The sequence below is a fragment of the Sminthopsis crassicaudata genome, chromosome 1 (genome assembly GCF_048593235.1).
Source record: "Sminthopsis crassicaudata isolate SCR6 chromosome 1, ASM4859323v1, whole genome shotgun sequence".
NCBI lineage: Eukaryota > Metazoa > Chordata > Mammalia > Dasyuromorphia > Dasyuridae > Sminthopsis > Sminthopsis crassicaudata.
In genome coordinates, this window is record NC_133617.1 from 91,300,814 (window position 1) to 91,317,184 (window position 16,371).

At 37.9% G+C, this 16,371-nt stretch overlaps 3 long non-coding RNA genes across 3 annotated transcripts in view; 2 read left to right on the forward strand and 1 right to left on the reverse strand.

Moving 5' to 3' along the window:
* LOC141540896 (uncharacterized) overlaps positions 1 to 16,371 on the forward strand; it is a 72,932-nt gene that overhangs the window by 25,429 nt on the left and 31,132 nt on the right. The window lies entirely within an intron of this gene.
* Positions 1,603 to 8,260, forward strand: LOC141540899 (uncharacterized). Its single transcript, XR_012481610.1, has 2 exons — positions 1,603 to 1,877; positions 7,751 to 8,260. It is a non-coding gene; the product is annotated as an uncharacterized LOC141540899 (long non-coding RNA).
* Positions 1,862 to 5,949, reverse strand: LOC141540877 (uncharacterized). Its single transcript, XR_012481599.1, has 3 exons — positions 5,891 to 5,949; positions 4,116 to 4,165; positions 1,862 to 1,948 (listed from the first exon to the last, which is right to left on the reverse strand). It is a non-coding gene; the product is annotated as an uncharacterized LOC141540877 (long non-coding RNA).

Consider the following 16,371-nt stretch of genomic DNA (forward strand, 5'->3'; position numbering starts at 1 on the left):
ATAGGAGGGTTTGGGAAACTGAGGAATGTGTAACTATTGTTCCATTCAGTAATATAGACACTGTGTGATCTGTGACCCAGGAGGAGAAGGAACATCAGATTTATGGACTCACACTGGTGCAAAACAATTGGGTGATTTATTTATTCAAACTTTTGACTTCCAGCAACAGAAATCAGGGATATTAGAACTGCAGCTGTAACACCTGAACGTCCTTTGCTCGTCATCTGTATGAACGACACACCACTGAAAAGGTGGCTAGACCCACATGTAGATCACACAGCTATTAGAAGTCCCAGCTGGTCTGGTAATTGGCAAAAGATTACAGCAAACGCCCATATGTCTGGCACAAAAGGATCTATAGGAGCTGAAATTAGTGCTACCTCTGAGATGGGAATTTAAAGATGAGAAGTTTTTATTTTACAACTGAAAGGTTCTGCCTCAATCAGTGGGAAAGAGATCTTACAAAGTGAAAACATTCAGCTTCAGTAGGTATAGAATAGGAGCAACTTCATCAAGGACATTTACAAGCTTCTGCAAGTCCTTGGAATGCACCAGAATTTGTCATTGAGTGGAGAAAAAAAGTAAATGGATAGATGGAGACAATGGAAACTCTTCAGTTTGGCCATATGATGGCCTGGGGAGAGGCTTTGCTCTGTTTTCCACTTATACCCAATGCCTCCAAATTATTGGGTGGAAAACCAACACGCCACCTGACAAAGTCACTGAGTCATTGCTGCAGGACATGATTTTTCTTGTATACACCTGCCTCTGTGCCTTTCTTGACCAAAAGGTGTATATAATGGAAATTGCTGACTCAATACATGCCGCCTCCTTGACATCCATCCACCTAGAAATCCCGCCTCCTTGACATTCTTCCTCCTTGACATCCTGCCTCTATGACATCCTGCCTCTTTATCATCCCGCCTCCTTGACATCCATCCACCTAGACATCCCGCCTCCTTGACATTCTTCCTCCTTGACATCCTGCCTCCTTGACATCCTGCCTCTTTATCATCCCGCCTCCTTGACATCCATCCGCCTAGACATCCCGCCTCCTTGACATTCTTCCTCCTTGACATCCTGCCTCCTTGACATCCTGCCTCTTTATCATCCCGCCTCCTTGACATCCTTCCTCCATGACATCCTGCCTCTTTGACATCCTGCCAACATGACATCCTTCCTCCTTGAAATCCTGCCTCCAATATATCCTTCCTCCTTGACCTCCTGCCTCCTCCATGACATCCTTCCTCCATGACATCATGCTTCCTTGAGGTCCTTCCTCCATGACATCCTGCCTTCTTGACATCCTTCCTTCTTGACATTCTTCCTCCTTGACATTCTTCCTCCTTGACATCCTGCCTCCATGACAGCCTGCCTCTATGACATCCTGCCTCTTTATCATCCCGCCTCCTTGACATCCAGCCAACATCACATTCTATGTGTGTGTGTTTGTGGGGGGTTGGGGGTGGTGGAATTAGCACTTGTGGCTCTTAAGAGCGTCCACTCCAACACGTGCCTAGCCTAAAAATGTGAAAGAGGCCACAGCCTCTTCTGTGGGAGGGAGTACTGGGTGGGCTCACTTCTTCATTATCCTCTCCTTGGGGCCAGTTGGAGGAGGGTTCCAATATCTCGGGGCAGGTGTCACATTCTGTGGGAGGCTCCGGCTCTATTTTGACTGGCCGATTTGGCCAACGAATAGTCACTTTTATAATAAATGGTGGGCTTTCTTCTTCCTCTGATTCTTCTCCTAGGTCCTCTCCTAGGTCTTGACCTAGGTCGATAGAGGTATCAGAGGAACTACTAGATGGGGCATCGCTGTCAAAAAAGACATTTGGGCTTTCCTCCAAAGAAGCACTGCTGCTTAAGGGAGCAACAAGGTGAGGGGGATCTGGGAATAGAAATTTTTTAAATTTTTGGAAACAGCTCCTCTGCTCCTCCTGGACCAAGTCTGTGAATGAAGAAGGAAAAGATGAGCAAAGGGGAAGGAATCAGGAAGCACATTTGGGGTGGGAAAGATAGCAGCAGCATAGGGTTTATGACCTACCAAGAGTGATCCCTGGCCTTTGGAGGATAACTGGGCCCTTGTCAGTGTGCTCCAGCATATGCTCTCCCTCCTTACATACTTGGAGGAAGCCCAAGAGGCAACTCCATTGCTTCCCATTTTTCTGGGAACCGACTTATTTGTACAGTTGTTAGTATGGGGTCACCCCCTTAGACTGGGAGCTCCTCCAGACCAGAGCCTGGCTTGGGCCATTCTTTATATGCCTCAGTGCTTAATATGGAGCTTGGCCCAGAGTACATAATGTTTATTGACTGTGGCCTCCATTCTTTCTTCCCCCTTTCTCACTCTTCTTAACTCTACACTGTCATTTCTCACTTTCTTACTAATTAAACGCAAAGTTACTCTCATAATTTCCAAAGTATAAAAGTGAATGGAATGTTTGCTGTTTAATTTATTGAATATTTTGCCCAATGTAGTCAATATTTTTCTTTGACATTTGCTTTCAAGATTTTTGCTTTCTAGGTTTTTTCCCCTGATTCCCACTTACAATTATTGAAACACATTTATAATTATGCAAACTTTTATATAAAAGTTGTGAATAAATACATAATCTTCTACCTTAATGAAAAATAAAAGTCTCCAAAAAATTAAGTTAAAAGTAGAGAGAAGAGTGAAATAAAGAATGCTTCTATCTATATTCAGACATAATCATTCCTTTTCTGAGAATGGATGGGGTTTTTTTGTTTTTGTTTTTTGTGTAAGCCCTTCAGAGTAGTTGTGGATGATTGTATTCACGGGAATAACAAAATCATTTTCAGTTGTTTACCCCAGAACATTGCTGTCATTTCACGTATGGCATATTTCACTCTGTTCATGGAGGACTTTGCAGGTTTGGGTTTTTTTTTTTTTTTTTTTCACCTGAGAACATTCTTCTCATCATTTCCCAGGGAACAATGATATGTCATCAGAGGAACTTGCCTCAAAAATTGTTTTTTTTTTTTTTTTTTTTTTTTTTTTTTTCCATTTACCATTGCTAATTGTATTTGCCTTCATTTATTCTCTCTCTTTTTAGTCTGACTTTCCTCAAAGGTGTTTCATTATTGATCAAGGACTTCCCCAAAATAATCTGAGCTTTTGTCACCTCCCCTCTTCCCATATTCCATTCCCCTGCTATTTTCCTGCAGGCTAAAATAGAGTTCCATATCCCTAGTTTATATTTAGGGTATCTCCTATTTGAACCAAGACTGATAAGAGCAAAATTCACTCAACCAACTTCTGGTCGCTCTCTTCCCCTTCAGTGAAAAACACTTTCATGCCTCTTTTTCTTATGGCAGGTAATTTGCACCATTCCACTTCTTTCCCCCCCTTTTTTCCTGTACATTCCTGCATCAGTCTTTCCATCAATTTTTTAAAAAAGATATTATCCTTTCATATTCCACTCATATTCCTTCTTCTCTGGCTACTTATACTCCTTTTACCTATCAGAATAAGGATAATGTCCTAAGCAGTTAAAAGTGTCATCATCCTATGTTGCAATGTAAACAGATCAAGCTGAAACCCATCCCAGGTGTATTGACCCTGCTTCAGTCTCTCACTTGAGCTCTCTTCCCAAATTCCCACATATTATCTTTTGGACATTTTGTCCCATTTGTCCAACTGAACCAAAAGCTCAAAGTGACCAAAACAGAATCTGTTCCTTGTCCTGCACTCTCTGCCCTCTTCTGAACTTCCCCTTTCTGTCACCCAGGTTTACATGCTCAGTCATCCACCAGTCTTCCCTTTGCTTAGCCCACATATCATCCATTGAGTTAGGCATCTTTTAATTCCTTCCTCAACATTTTCCCCCCAGAAGTTTTCTTTTCTTTAGTCGCATAGCAAACAACCAGTTCACCCTGTTCACCTGTCTCCTACACTCTTTTGATAGCTTCATTGTTCCATTAGGATTATGCCTTCTGACATGACTTTTCCATACTCTATATTTATCTGGCATATTGTTGGTGTGCTTTTGGTCTTACCACTTAGAATGAATTTTTGGGCATAGCTTCCTCATTTAATATAGTGCCTGATAAAAGAACAAATGTTACTACATATTTCTTGAGTAATTGATTCTCACCTTGAGGCAATATCAGATTTTTTTTCCCCATCCTGAGGTTCAAGAATTTCCTGAGGGAAAAAAATGTCAACAAATAAATGTTAAGTTTGGTTCCAATCACTACCCCATCTTCTCAGCTAAATGAGCAGCAAGTAGTATAAGAAAGCCCTAATAGCTCATTGGGCACAGCCCAGCTATTGCCTTTCATCATCTTATTTGTTGTTACAATAGAGCCAGCCCCAACATAATTGTTAAAATTTTTTTTATCCATTTTAACCAATTTGATCCATTCCTAAAGATCCCTTTCTCTCTTTCCTCCTTTCTCCATCCCTTCTTTCTTCTCTCCTCATCATTCAAAGCAATCCAAAGGCAGCAATGGAGAAAATCCTTTGTATGTCAATAGAAGAAAAAGAGAATGGAATCTAGAAGGCAACTGTCTGTCTGCATAAAGAAGAATCTGTCAAGTTCATTTGTTTGCTCTGGTGGATAACTTCTATCAGACGGCCCAAAACACAAAATTTCTGAGAATAATTTCAATTTTCTTTGATTTCAAAACATCCTATGGACCTATCACGCTTACAGTCCATGGGCTGGATTCCTGCTACTTCTTTCCCCAAAGAGTTCTCTCCTATTTGTATGCTCAAATGCACAAGACCTAAGGGCAAAGTACAAACTATGATATGGGCCAGAAGGGCCAGAAAAAGAGGCCTGAAAGTCTTAACACTTCTACCCTGGACAAACCTTTCTTAACCCTTTCAGTGTTTTAAGGCACACTACCTCTCTAAGAAGAAATGACAGATTGGCTACCCAACTACAGGAGATAATTTTTTCACACATTCATACAACAACCTTGTCCACCCCATCTAATCAAAAAATAAAAATCATAAAAAAATAAGAGGAAAACATATTCGTTTTGAGATTGCAATTTTTTTTTTTAACAATTTAAAATATGGTTTGGAGAAAGATGGAAGTTTTCAAAAGGTGAATTGTCAGAAAAAGGTTAAGAAATATGATGCTGCACTGCCCCATCTCCTCTCCACCTAAGGGGATCCACAAGTCTCTGATGGTTCAGCTTGATCCCCCATTGGATGGAATTGTTTGAATGTTCTAACAATGAGTATTAGGAGGCAGTCTTGAGATCATATCAGAAAAAAAGAGAGAGAGAGAGAGAGAGAGAGAGAGAGAGAGAGAGAGAGAGAGAGAGAGAGAGAGAGAGAGAGAGAGAAGAGAGAGAGAGAGAGAGAGAGAGAGAGAGAGAGAGAGAGAGAGAGGAAGCACCTCCCTTCTCTCCTTTGCACTGCACTCAAACCTTTCCCAACATACCATCCATCTCATTTGATCCTTATGGCAACCCTGTGAGGAAATAAAGGCAAACAGGTTTGCCTCAGGAACACTCAGCTCTGTGTGAGGTTGAATTTGAAAGTTTTGTCATCCTAACTCCCAGGCCCTGGTCTTTGTTCTACTCAAGAACAGAGAAGCTTCTTCAGGATAACAACAAAAAGCTATTTTCTTTATAAGTGAGTCTCAAATGGTTTGAGTTACCTCAGCAGAGTTTACAAGAGAGTGTACTCTCTCATGATCTCAGTTGTATCCCCCCATTGAGTACAGAGGAACAACCATCTTGTCCATGTCCTATTGCTGGTACAAGGTATATCTCTCACATTGATATCTAGAAACAATGACTTCCCACAAAATGACACACCTCCCCCCCACCAAATACAAACTCGCTCATTCCTCCTTCTCCATATTTGGCTTTACCTATCCCCAGAATAGTGTGTTATTGTAAAGCCTCCTACCTGTAAGGACTTGTCGAAGATGAGACAAAGGCAATCTCTCAGTTGCTTTCTATCTTTTCTCTCAATATCTATCTTCTCTATATCTATCTCTGTCTTCTCTAACTTCTCTACCTCTATACCCTTCCCCCCCAACCCCCTCCCTGAGCCCTCCCCCTTTGCCTCCCCTCCTCCCTGTCCCTCCCCTTTCCTCCTCCCCCCTTCCCCCTCCCCCCTGCCCCCTGCCCCCCTCCTACCACTTCTCTCCTCTCCTTCTCTCCTACCACCTGTCTCCTCTCCTTCTCCTATTACTTCTCTCCTTCTCTCCTCCTCCTTCCACCTCTCTCCCTTTCGCTCTGTCTTTGGCTCTGGCGCTCTCTGGCTCTCTCCCTCACTCTCTCTATCTCTCTCTCCTGCTCTCTCTCCCTCTCTCTCTACCGCACAGAGCACAGCGGTTGAGATTCCTGGGCTTTTATCCTAGTAACTGTTTGTGAGGTAGGGATGACATCACATGCAACCCTTCTTCTGTTCTATCACTTGAGTTCTTCCAGTCACCTCTGTGATTGCAAGGCTGGAGTATATGTACAGAAACAGGAAGCTTGTTGGTTACATAGTTCCTGAACCTAAGCCACTCTGCCTTAATTGGCTTTCAAACTGTATGGCCCACTGATTCTCATTACATACTTTTGTCATTTTCCACCCAGAGGGTATCTTTACAAAAGATGAAAAGTATTTCGCAACATTTAACTTTGTATATCTTTGTGTTTGTCTGACCGTTCATTAATAAGGGAAAAAAAAAATAGATTTGTATCTGACGTGCAGAGATAAGAAGGAAATGTTATTCTTCCATGTCAAACTTTTTTTGATTCAGCTTTCATTGCTTTTCTCTTTCTGGTTCAAGTCCAGGACAGATAATTTGCTTTCTTTACTGACAGGACAACATAACTGGTATTTTCCTTCTTCTCCTCCTCTCTACCTTCCCGATATTCTTTACCTCCATTCATATCCTTTTGTTAAACTTCATTTTGTTTATTTTTTTTTTGAAGCTTTTTATTTGCAAAACGTAGGCAAGGATACATATTTATCCTTAAAAAACCTTGCATTTCAATTACTCCCACCTTCCCAACCACTAACCAGATTACATGCCATCCACAATATGTTTAACATGGATAAAATACATTTTCCTTCCAAAATAGGCATGCAAATTTACACAATAATGTTGCTGTGCAGTCAAAATGTGATCATTAAGTAAAAAAAAAAAAATTGGGAAAGAATATAAAATTTAAGCAATTAATACCAAAATGTGTGAAAATGAAATACTGTCAGGTACCCTCAGTTCCCACAGGCCTCTCTCTGGGTGAAATGACTCTCATCATCCCAAGATCATTGCCCTAGGCGTGAATGACCTCATTGTTGAAGAGAGCCACTTCCATCAGAATTGATCATCCTATAATCTTGAGTTGCCACTTACAATGATGTCGTGGTTCTCCTCACTTTACTTAGCATCAGTTCATGTTAGTCTCATGTAAGCTGTAAAAACATCTTTTAAAGATCTCTCATTAAAGCCTAGTAGACGCTATGGAAATTGTCATCTCTGCTCTGGCTGTGTTAAGGGAAGTTGGAATAGATTGAGAATGTTAGGGAAAAACAGAAAAGCAGTTGATTACCTTTAAATCCTGGCAGGCAATAGCCTACTCCTCAAGCCTTTTCTGATTCACAGAGGAAAGAGTAAAAGATTTGTGTGGACTGCCAAAAACAACCAAAAAGTAACATTGTTGTTGTTGTTGTTTTAATTGTAGAAGTGAGATTTGGCTTGTAACTTAAATTTTTTATCTGAAAAAAAAATCCCTAAAACTTATCTGGATCTGGTTTGTACTTTGAAAGCCTGGAGACCTGAGAATATGCAGCTCTCAATTGAGACAGGTGAAAGAGGACAAAGAAAGAGGGTATCAGTCAAAGAATGTAACCAGAAAGTGAAGAGGAGTCATTTTCTGGAATTTCTCTTCAATTGTAAGTATGTTAAGCTTCTTGAAAGTATCTTGTGAGGAACCTTGTTATCCCTGAGAAATAACTAGTTGGATTTACAAGGATCCCAATGAAGGATGAGGTTATTGATAATCTACAACTTGGTTAAGTAGAAATAATTTCTAGTGAGTGGCTTTTACACCTGGAATGTTGTGCTTAAGGCCACCTCCTTAGATATCAAGATGAGTTGTAAATTTTAGATGATGGGTCTCTATTACAATGGCATGAGATAATCACTATTCATTCACTGGTATGTGCTAGAATTGTGAATTTGTTTACTTTAATCACAAAAACTTAGAGATTCGTGTGCAGACATTGAAACATTACAGAAAATGTCCATCTGTATGTGATATAATTTAACGTTAAAAATTAGGAAGATAAAACAAAGTTTTGGTAACTTACCTTAAGAGGTCACATATTTGTATCCCCTAACTAGATGAAATATATTGCTTTCTAAAATGTTTATTGGGTAATTTGTAAAAGTTATGACCTATGCTTTAAAATTTCATCAGCTTGGCTGGACATTTGTATGAGCTTTATAAAATTTGGCCCAAAGTTATTTAGATATTAGCTAAACTATGGAAGGTTTCAAAATCAAGTGACAAGAAAGATTGATTTGTAAAAGCAATTGACAGTTTGAATGCAACATCCACTATGAATAGCACAAGGTAATGTGTTGATTAAAAAAAAAGAAAAAAGCAACGACTTTTCTTCATTGGTGTGTATGTTGAATTGGAAAAAGACTATAAGTTAAGATTCCTATGCATTGTTGTGACAGGCTGTGTTCTGTTTATTCAGCGGTTACTTATGGAAATTTTGAAGTTGCTCATGAAATAGCGATTATTTTCATTATACTGAAATCTAAAATTGTTAAATAGTATTGATGCAATAGGTTGATAGAAGGAAAGTGAAATCATGGTAGAATGGTGGAGAAAGAGAGAGAGGGAGGCAGGAGAGAGGAGGGCATAGAGAGTAGCAGAATGTTTTAGCTGGTACCAAAATGTATTTCCAAGACCCAGAGTTTGAGAGATATAATGGACACCTGCAGTGGTAGATATGAGGTGAAGTTGGAGCAGATAGAAAGGGGATTTAATAATGTGGAAAGAAAGGGTCATTCTTTAGTGGAATTTGCCATTTGCCAGGAGAAAGGAAACAGCAGTTTGGGTCATGCTAAATCCTAAAAGGGGCTAAGCATCCTAACAGTGTTAGCTCTAAGGAGAAGTGGGTTTGGAAAGCTTGGTGGCATTAGGAGTGATACCACATGGCATAGGGAAAGGACAAGGATACCATGAGTCAGAGTGTCGTGAGGGGGGGGCTGACCCAGAGGAGGCCAGTGGTCTTGGGGTTGCCCATGGGTAGAATTTGTGAGAAGGATTTGAGCCCCAAAACATGAATGGGAGTTCTGGTTAAGCAGGCCAGGGAAGTAGACTTCTGCCCCTGTTTTGTAAACTTGCCGGGTTTGGAAAAAAGCTTGGTTCTGGATGGAGAATTCCAGTCTCTTCATCTTTAAATTTCTGGAGCAGTTCAGAACAGGTATATTTCGAAGGGCAAGGGGGACGGTCTGCCAGGGAGCTAAAGGGCTACCAAAAGGTGCAGCCCCTTTGATACAGCAGTGTTTCTATGGAGCCTATACCCCAAAGAGATCTTAAAGGAGGGAAAGGGGTCCTCATGTGCACAAATGTTTGTGACAGCCCTTTTGATAGTGGCTAGAAACTGGAAACTGAGTGGATAGCTATCAGTTGGAGAATGACTGAATAAACTGTGGTATATGAATGTTATGGAATATTATTGTATGTTTTGCCCAGATAAATTCTGCAGCAAGATTTGAGTCCAGGTCCTCTTGACTCTATGTCATAGTGTCTCCATGTTGCCTCTTATTAGAGACATTGCATTTTTCTATATATCCATATTTTTCTAATATTCTTTTTTTTTTTAATTTTTTTATTCATTTTTCCAAATTATCCCCTCCCTCCCTCCACTCCCTCCCCCCGATGACAGGCAATCCCATACATTTTACAAGTGTTACAATATAACCTAGATACAATATATGTGTGTAAATACCATTTTCTTGTTGCACATTAATTATTAGCTTCCAAAGGTATAAGTAACCTGGGTAGATAGACAGTAGTGCTAACAATTTTACATTCACTTCCCAGTGTTCCTTCTCTGGGTGTAGTTATTTCTGTCCATCATTGATCAACTGGAAGTGAGTTGGATCTTCTTTATGTTGAAGATTTCCACTTCCATCAGAATACATCCTCATACAGTATTGTTGTTGAAGTGTATAGTGATCTTCTGGTTCTGCTCATTTCACTCAGCAACAGTTGATTTAAGTCTCTCCAAGCCTCTCTGTATGCCTCCTGCTGGTCATTTCTTACAGAGCGATAATATTCCATAACCTTCATATACCACAATTTACCCAACCATTCTCCAACTGATGGACATCCATTCATCTTCCAGTTTCTAGCTACAACAAAAAGAGCTGCCACAAACATTTTGGCACATACAGGTCCCTTTCCGCTCTTTAGTATTTCTTTGGGATATAATCCCAATAACAGCAATGCTGGGTCAAAGGGTATGCACAGTTTGATAACTTTTTGGGCATAGTTCCAAATTGCTCTACAGAATGGCTGGATTCTTTCACAACTCCACCAACAATGTATCAGTGTCCCAGTTTTCCCACATCCCCTCCAACATTCATCATTATTTGTTGCTGTCATCTTAGCCAATCTGACAGGTATGTAGTGGTATCTCAGAGTTGTCTTAATTTGCATTTCTCTGATCAGTAGTGATTTGGAACAATCTTTCATATGAGTGGAGATAGTTTCAATTTCATCATCTGAGAATTGTCTGTTCATATCCCTTGACCATTTATCAATAGGAGAATGGTTTGGTTTCCTATAAATCAGGGTCAGTTCTCTATATATTTTGGTAATGAGACCTTTGTCAGAACCTTTACTTTTAAAAATATTTTCCCAATTTGTTACTTCTCTTCTAATCTTGTTTGCATTAGTATTGTTTGTACAGAAACTTTTTAGTTTGATGTAATCAAAATCTTCTATTTTGTGATCAATAATGATCTCTAGTTCTCCTCTGGTCATAAATTCCTTCCTCCTCCACAGGTCTGAGAGGTAGACTACACTCTGTTCCTCTAATCTACTTATAATATCATTCTTTATGCCTAAATCATGGACCCATTTTGATCTGATCTTGGTATATGGTGTTAAGTGTGGATCCATATCTAATTTCTGCCATACTAATTTCCAGTTTTCCCAACAGTTTTTTCCGAATAATGAATTTTTGTCCCTAATGTTGGTATCTTTGGGTTTGTCAAAGATTAGATTGCAATAGATGTACCCTTTTTTGTCCTTTGTACCTAATCTGTTCCACTGATCTACCGTTCTATTTCTTAGCCAGTACCAAATGGTTTTGGTGACTGCTGCTATATAATATAGCTTTAGATCAGGTACACTTAGACCACCTTCCTCTGAGTTGTTTTTCATTAGTTCCCTTGCAATTCTTGACCTTTTATTCTTCCATATGAATTTTGTTGTTATTTTTTCTAGGTCATTAAAATAGTTTCTTGGGAGTCTGATTGGTATAACACTAAATAAATAGATTAGTTTGGGGAGTATTGATATCTTTATCAAATTCGCTCGGCCTATCCAAGAGCACTGAATGTCTTTCCAATTATTTAAATCTGACTTTATTTTTGTGGCAAGTGTTTTGTAATTTTTCTCATATAATTCCTGACTTTTCTTTGGTAGATGGATTCCCAAATACTTTATACTCTCAACATTTGTTTGCAATGGAATTTTTCTTTGTATCTCTTGCTGTTGCATTTTGTTGGTGATATATAAGAATGCTGAGGATTTAGGTGGATTTATTTTGTATCCTGCCACTTTGCTAAAATTCTGAATTATTTCTAATAGCTTTTTAGCAGAGTCTTTGGGGTTCTCTAAGTATACCATCATGTCATCTGCAAAGAGTGATAGTTTGATTTCCTCATTTCCTACTCTTATTCCTTGAATCTCTTTCTCGGCTCTTATTGCCGAGGCTAGCGTTTCTAGTACTATATTGAATAGTAATGGTGATAGTGGGCAACCTTGTTTCACTCCTGATCTTACTGGGAAAGGTTGCAGTTTATTTCTATTGCAAATTATGCTTACTGAGGGTCTTAAATATATGCTCCTGATTATTCTAAGGAATAATCCGTTTGTTCCTATACTCTCAAGAGTTTTTAATAGGAATGTATGTTGGATTTTGTCAAATGCTTTTTCTGCATCTATTGAGATGATCATATGGTTTTTATTAATTTGATTATTAATATGGTCAATTATACTAATAGTTTTCCTAATATTAAACTAGCCCTGCATTCCTGGCATAAATCCTAATTGATCATAGTGTATTATCCTTGGCGATGATTTTCTGAAGTCCTTTTGCTAATATCTTATTTAAGATTTTAGCAACAATATTCATTAAGGAAATTGGTCTATAGTTTTCTTTCTCAGTTTTCGATCTACCTGGTTTAGGTATTAGTGACATGTCTGTGTCATAAAAGGAGTTTGGTAGGATTCCTTCATCCCCTATTTTTTAAAATAGTTTATATAATATTGGGGCTAATTGTTCTTTAAATGTTTGGTAGAATTCACATGTAAATCCATCTGGTCCTGGGGATTTTTTCCTGGGGAGTTGATTAAACGCTTGTTCTATTTCTTTTTCTGAAATGGGACTATTTAAGCAATTTATCTCCTCTTCTGTTAATCTAGGAAGCCTCTATTTTTGGAAGAAGTCATCCATTTCACTTAAGTTATCAAATTTATTGGCATAAAGTTGGGCAAAGTAACTCCTTATTATTTCTCTAATTTCCTCTTCATTGGTTTAAAGATCCTCCTTTTCATTGGTAAGACTAACAATTTGATTTTTCCTCTTTCTTTTTCTGATCAGATTTACCAAAGGTTGATCTATTTTATTGGCTTTTTCATAAAACCAACTCTTGCTTTTATTTATTAATTCAAGAGTTTTTTTTTTTTTTTTTTTTTTTAACTTTCAATATTATTGATTTCTCCTTTAATTTTTGTATTTCAAGTTTGATTTTTGGTTGGGGGTTTTTAATTTGGTCTTTTTCTAGCTTTTTACAATGCAGGCCCAATTCATTAATCTTCTCTTCCTCTATTTTGTTCAAATAAGCATCTAAAAATATAAAATTTTGCCTTATTACCGTTTTAGCTGCATCCCACAGACTTTGGTATGATGTCTCATCATTGTCATCATCTTGGGTGAAATTATTGTTTCTATAATTTGCTGTTTCACCCAGTCATTCTTTTTTTTTTTTTTTTTTTTTTTTTTTTTTTTTTTATTATATATATATATATATATATATATTTTATAATATTATCCCTTGTATTCATTTTTCCAATTTACTCCCCCTCCCTCTATTCCCTCCCCCCGACGACAGGCAATACCATACATTTTACATGTGTTACAATATAATCTAGGTACAATACATGTGTGCGAATATCACTTTCTTGTTGCACATAAACATTAGAATCCGAAGGTACTGCAACCTGGGCAGACAGATATTAGTGCTAACAATTTTCATTCCCCTCCCAGTGTTTCTTCTCTGGGTGCAGCTACCTTGTCCATCATTGATCAACTGGAAGTGAGTTGGATCTTCTTTATGTTGAAGATTTCCACTTCCATCAGAATACATCCTCATACAGCATTGTTGTTGAAGTGTACAGTGATCTTCTGGTTCTGCTCATTTCACTCAGCATCAGTTGATTTAAGTCTCTCCAGGCCTCTCTATATTCCTCCTGCTGGTCATTTCTTACCGAGCAATAATATTCCATAACCTTCATATACCACAATTTACCCAACCATTCTCCAACTGATGGACATCCATTCATCCTCCAGTTTCTAGCTACAACAAAAAGAGCTGCCACAAACATTTTGGCACATATATGTCTCTTTCCGCTCTTTAGTATTTCTTTGGGATATAATCCCAGTAGTAGCGCTGCTGGGTCAAAGGGTATGCACAATTTGATAACTTTTTGGGCATAATTCCAGATTGCTCTCCAGAATGGCTGGATTCTTTCACAACTCCACCAGCAATGTATTAGTGTCCCAGTTTCCCCACATCCCCTCCAACATTTGTCATTATTTGTTCCTGTCATCTTAGCCAATCTGACAGGTGTGTAGTGGTATCTCAGAGTGGTCTTAATTTGCATTTCTCTGATCAGTAGTGATTTGGAACACTCTTTCATGTGAGTGGATATAGTTTCAATTTCTTCCTCTGAGAATTGTCTGTTCATATCCTTTGACCATTTATCAATTGGAGAATGGTTCGGTTTCTTATAAATTTGGGTCAGTTCTCTATATATTTTGGAAATGAGACCTTTGTCAGAACCTTTGTTTTTAAAAATATTTTCCCAATTTGTTACTTCCCTTCTAATCTTGTTTGCATTAGTATTATTTGTACAGAAACTTTTTAGTTTGATGTAATCAAAATCTTCTATTTTGTGATCAATAATGATCTCTAGTTCTCCTCTGGTCATAAATTCCTTCCTCCTCCACAAGTCTGAGAGGTAGATTATCCTCTGTTCCTCTAATCTATTTATTATCTCCCTCTTTATGCCTAAATCATGGACCCATTTTGATCTGATCTTGGTATATGGTGTTAAGTGTGGATCCATATCTAATTTCTGCCATACTAATTTCCAGTTTTCCCAACAGTTTTTTCCGAATAATGAATTTTTATCCCTAATGTTGGAATCTTTGGGTTTGTCAAAGATTAGATTGCTATAGATGTACCCTTTTTTGTCCTTTGTATCTAATCTGTTCCACTGATCTACCGGTCTATTTCTTAGCCAATACCAAATGGTTTTGGTGACTGCTGCTATATAATATAGCTTTAGATCAGGTACACTTAGACCACCTTCCTCTGAGTTTTTTTTCATTAGTTCCCTTGCAATTCTCGACCTTTTATTCTTCCATATGAATTTTGTTGTTATTTTTTCTAGGTCATTGAAATAGTTTCTTGGGAGTCTGATTGGTATAGCACTAAATAAATAGATTAGTTTGGGGAGTATTGTCATCTTTATTATATTTGCTCGGCCTATCCAAGAGCACTGAATGTCTTTCCAATTATTTAAATCTGATTTTATTTTTGTGGCAAGTGTTTTGTAATTTTTCTCATATAATTCCTGACTTTTCTTTGGTAGATGGATTCCCAAATATTTTATACTCTCAACATTTGTTTGGAATGGAATTTCTCTTTGTATCTCTTGCTGTTGCATTTTGTTAGTGATATATAAAAATGCTGAGGATTTATGTGGATTTATTTTGTATCCTGCCACTTTGCTGAAATTTTGAATTATTTCTAGTAGTTTTTTAGCAGAGTCTTTGGGGTTCTCTAAGTATACCATCATGTCATCTGCAAAAAGTGATAGTTTGATTTCCTCATTTCCTACTCTAATTCCTTGAATCTCTTTCTCGGCTCTTATTGCCGAGGCTAGCGTTTCTAGTACTATATTGAATAGTAATGGTGATAGTGGGCAACCTTGTTTCACTCCTGATCTTACTGGGAAAGGTTGCAGTTTATTTCTATTGCATATTATGCTTACTGACGGTCTTAAATATATACTCCTGATTATTCTAAGGAATAATCCATTTATTCCTATACTCTCAAGAGTTTTTAGTAGGAATGGATGTTGGATTTTGTCAAATGCTTTTTCTGCATCTATTGAGATGATCATATGGTTCTTATTAATTTGATTATTAATATGGTCAATTATATTAATAGTTTTCCTAATATTAAACCAGCCCTGCATTCCTGGCATAAATCCTACTTGATCATAGTGTATTATCTTGGAGATGATTTTCTGAAGTCTTTTTGCTAATATCTTATTTAAGATTTTAGCATCAATATTCATTAAGGAGATTGGTCTATAATTTTCTTTCTCAGTTTTCGATCTACCAGGTTTAGGTATCAGTACCATGTCTGTGTCATAAAAGGAGTTTGGTAGGACTCCTTCATCCCCTATTTTTTCAAATAATTTATATAACATTGGGGCTAATTGTTCTTTAAATGTTTGGTAGAATTCACATGTGAATCCATCTGGCCCTGGGGATTTTTTCCTGGGGAGTTGATTAATAGCTTGTTCTATTTCTTTTTCTGAAATGGGACTATTTAAGCAATTTATCTCCTCCTCTGTTAATCTAGGGAGCCTATATTTTTGGAGAAAGTCATCCATTTCACTTAAGTTATCAAATTTATTGGCATAAAGTTGGGCAAAGTAACTCCTTATTATTTCTCTAATTTCCTCTTCATTGGTGGAAAGATCCCCCTTTTCATTTGTAAGACTATCAATTTGATTTTCCTCTTTCTTTTTTTTGATCAAATTTACCAAAGGTTTATCTATTTTATTGGCTTTTTCATAAAACCAACTCTTGGTTTTATTTATTAATTCAATAGTTTT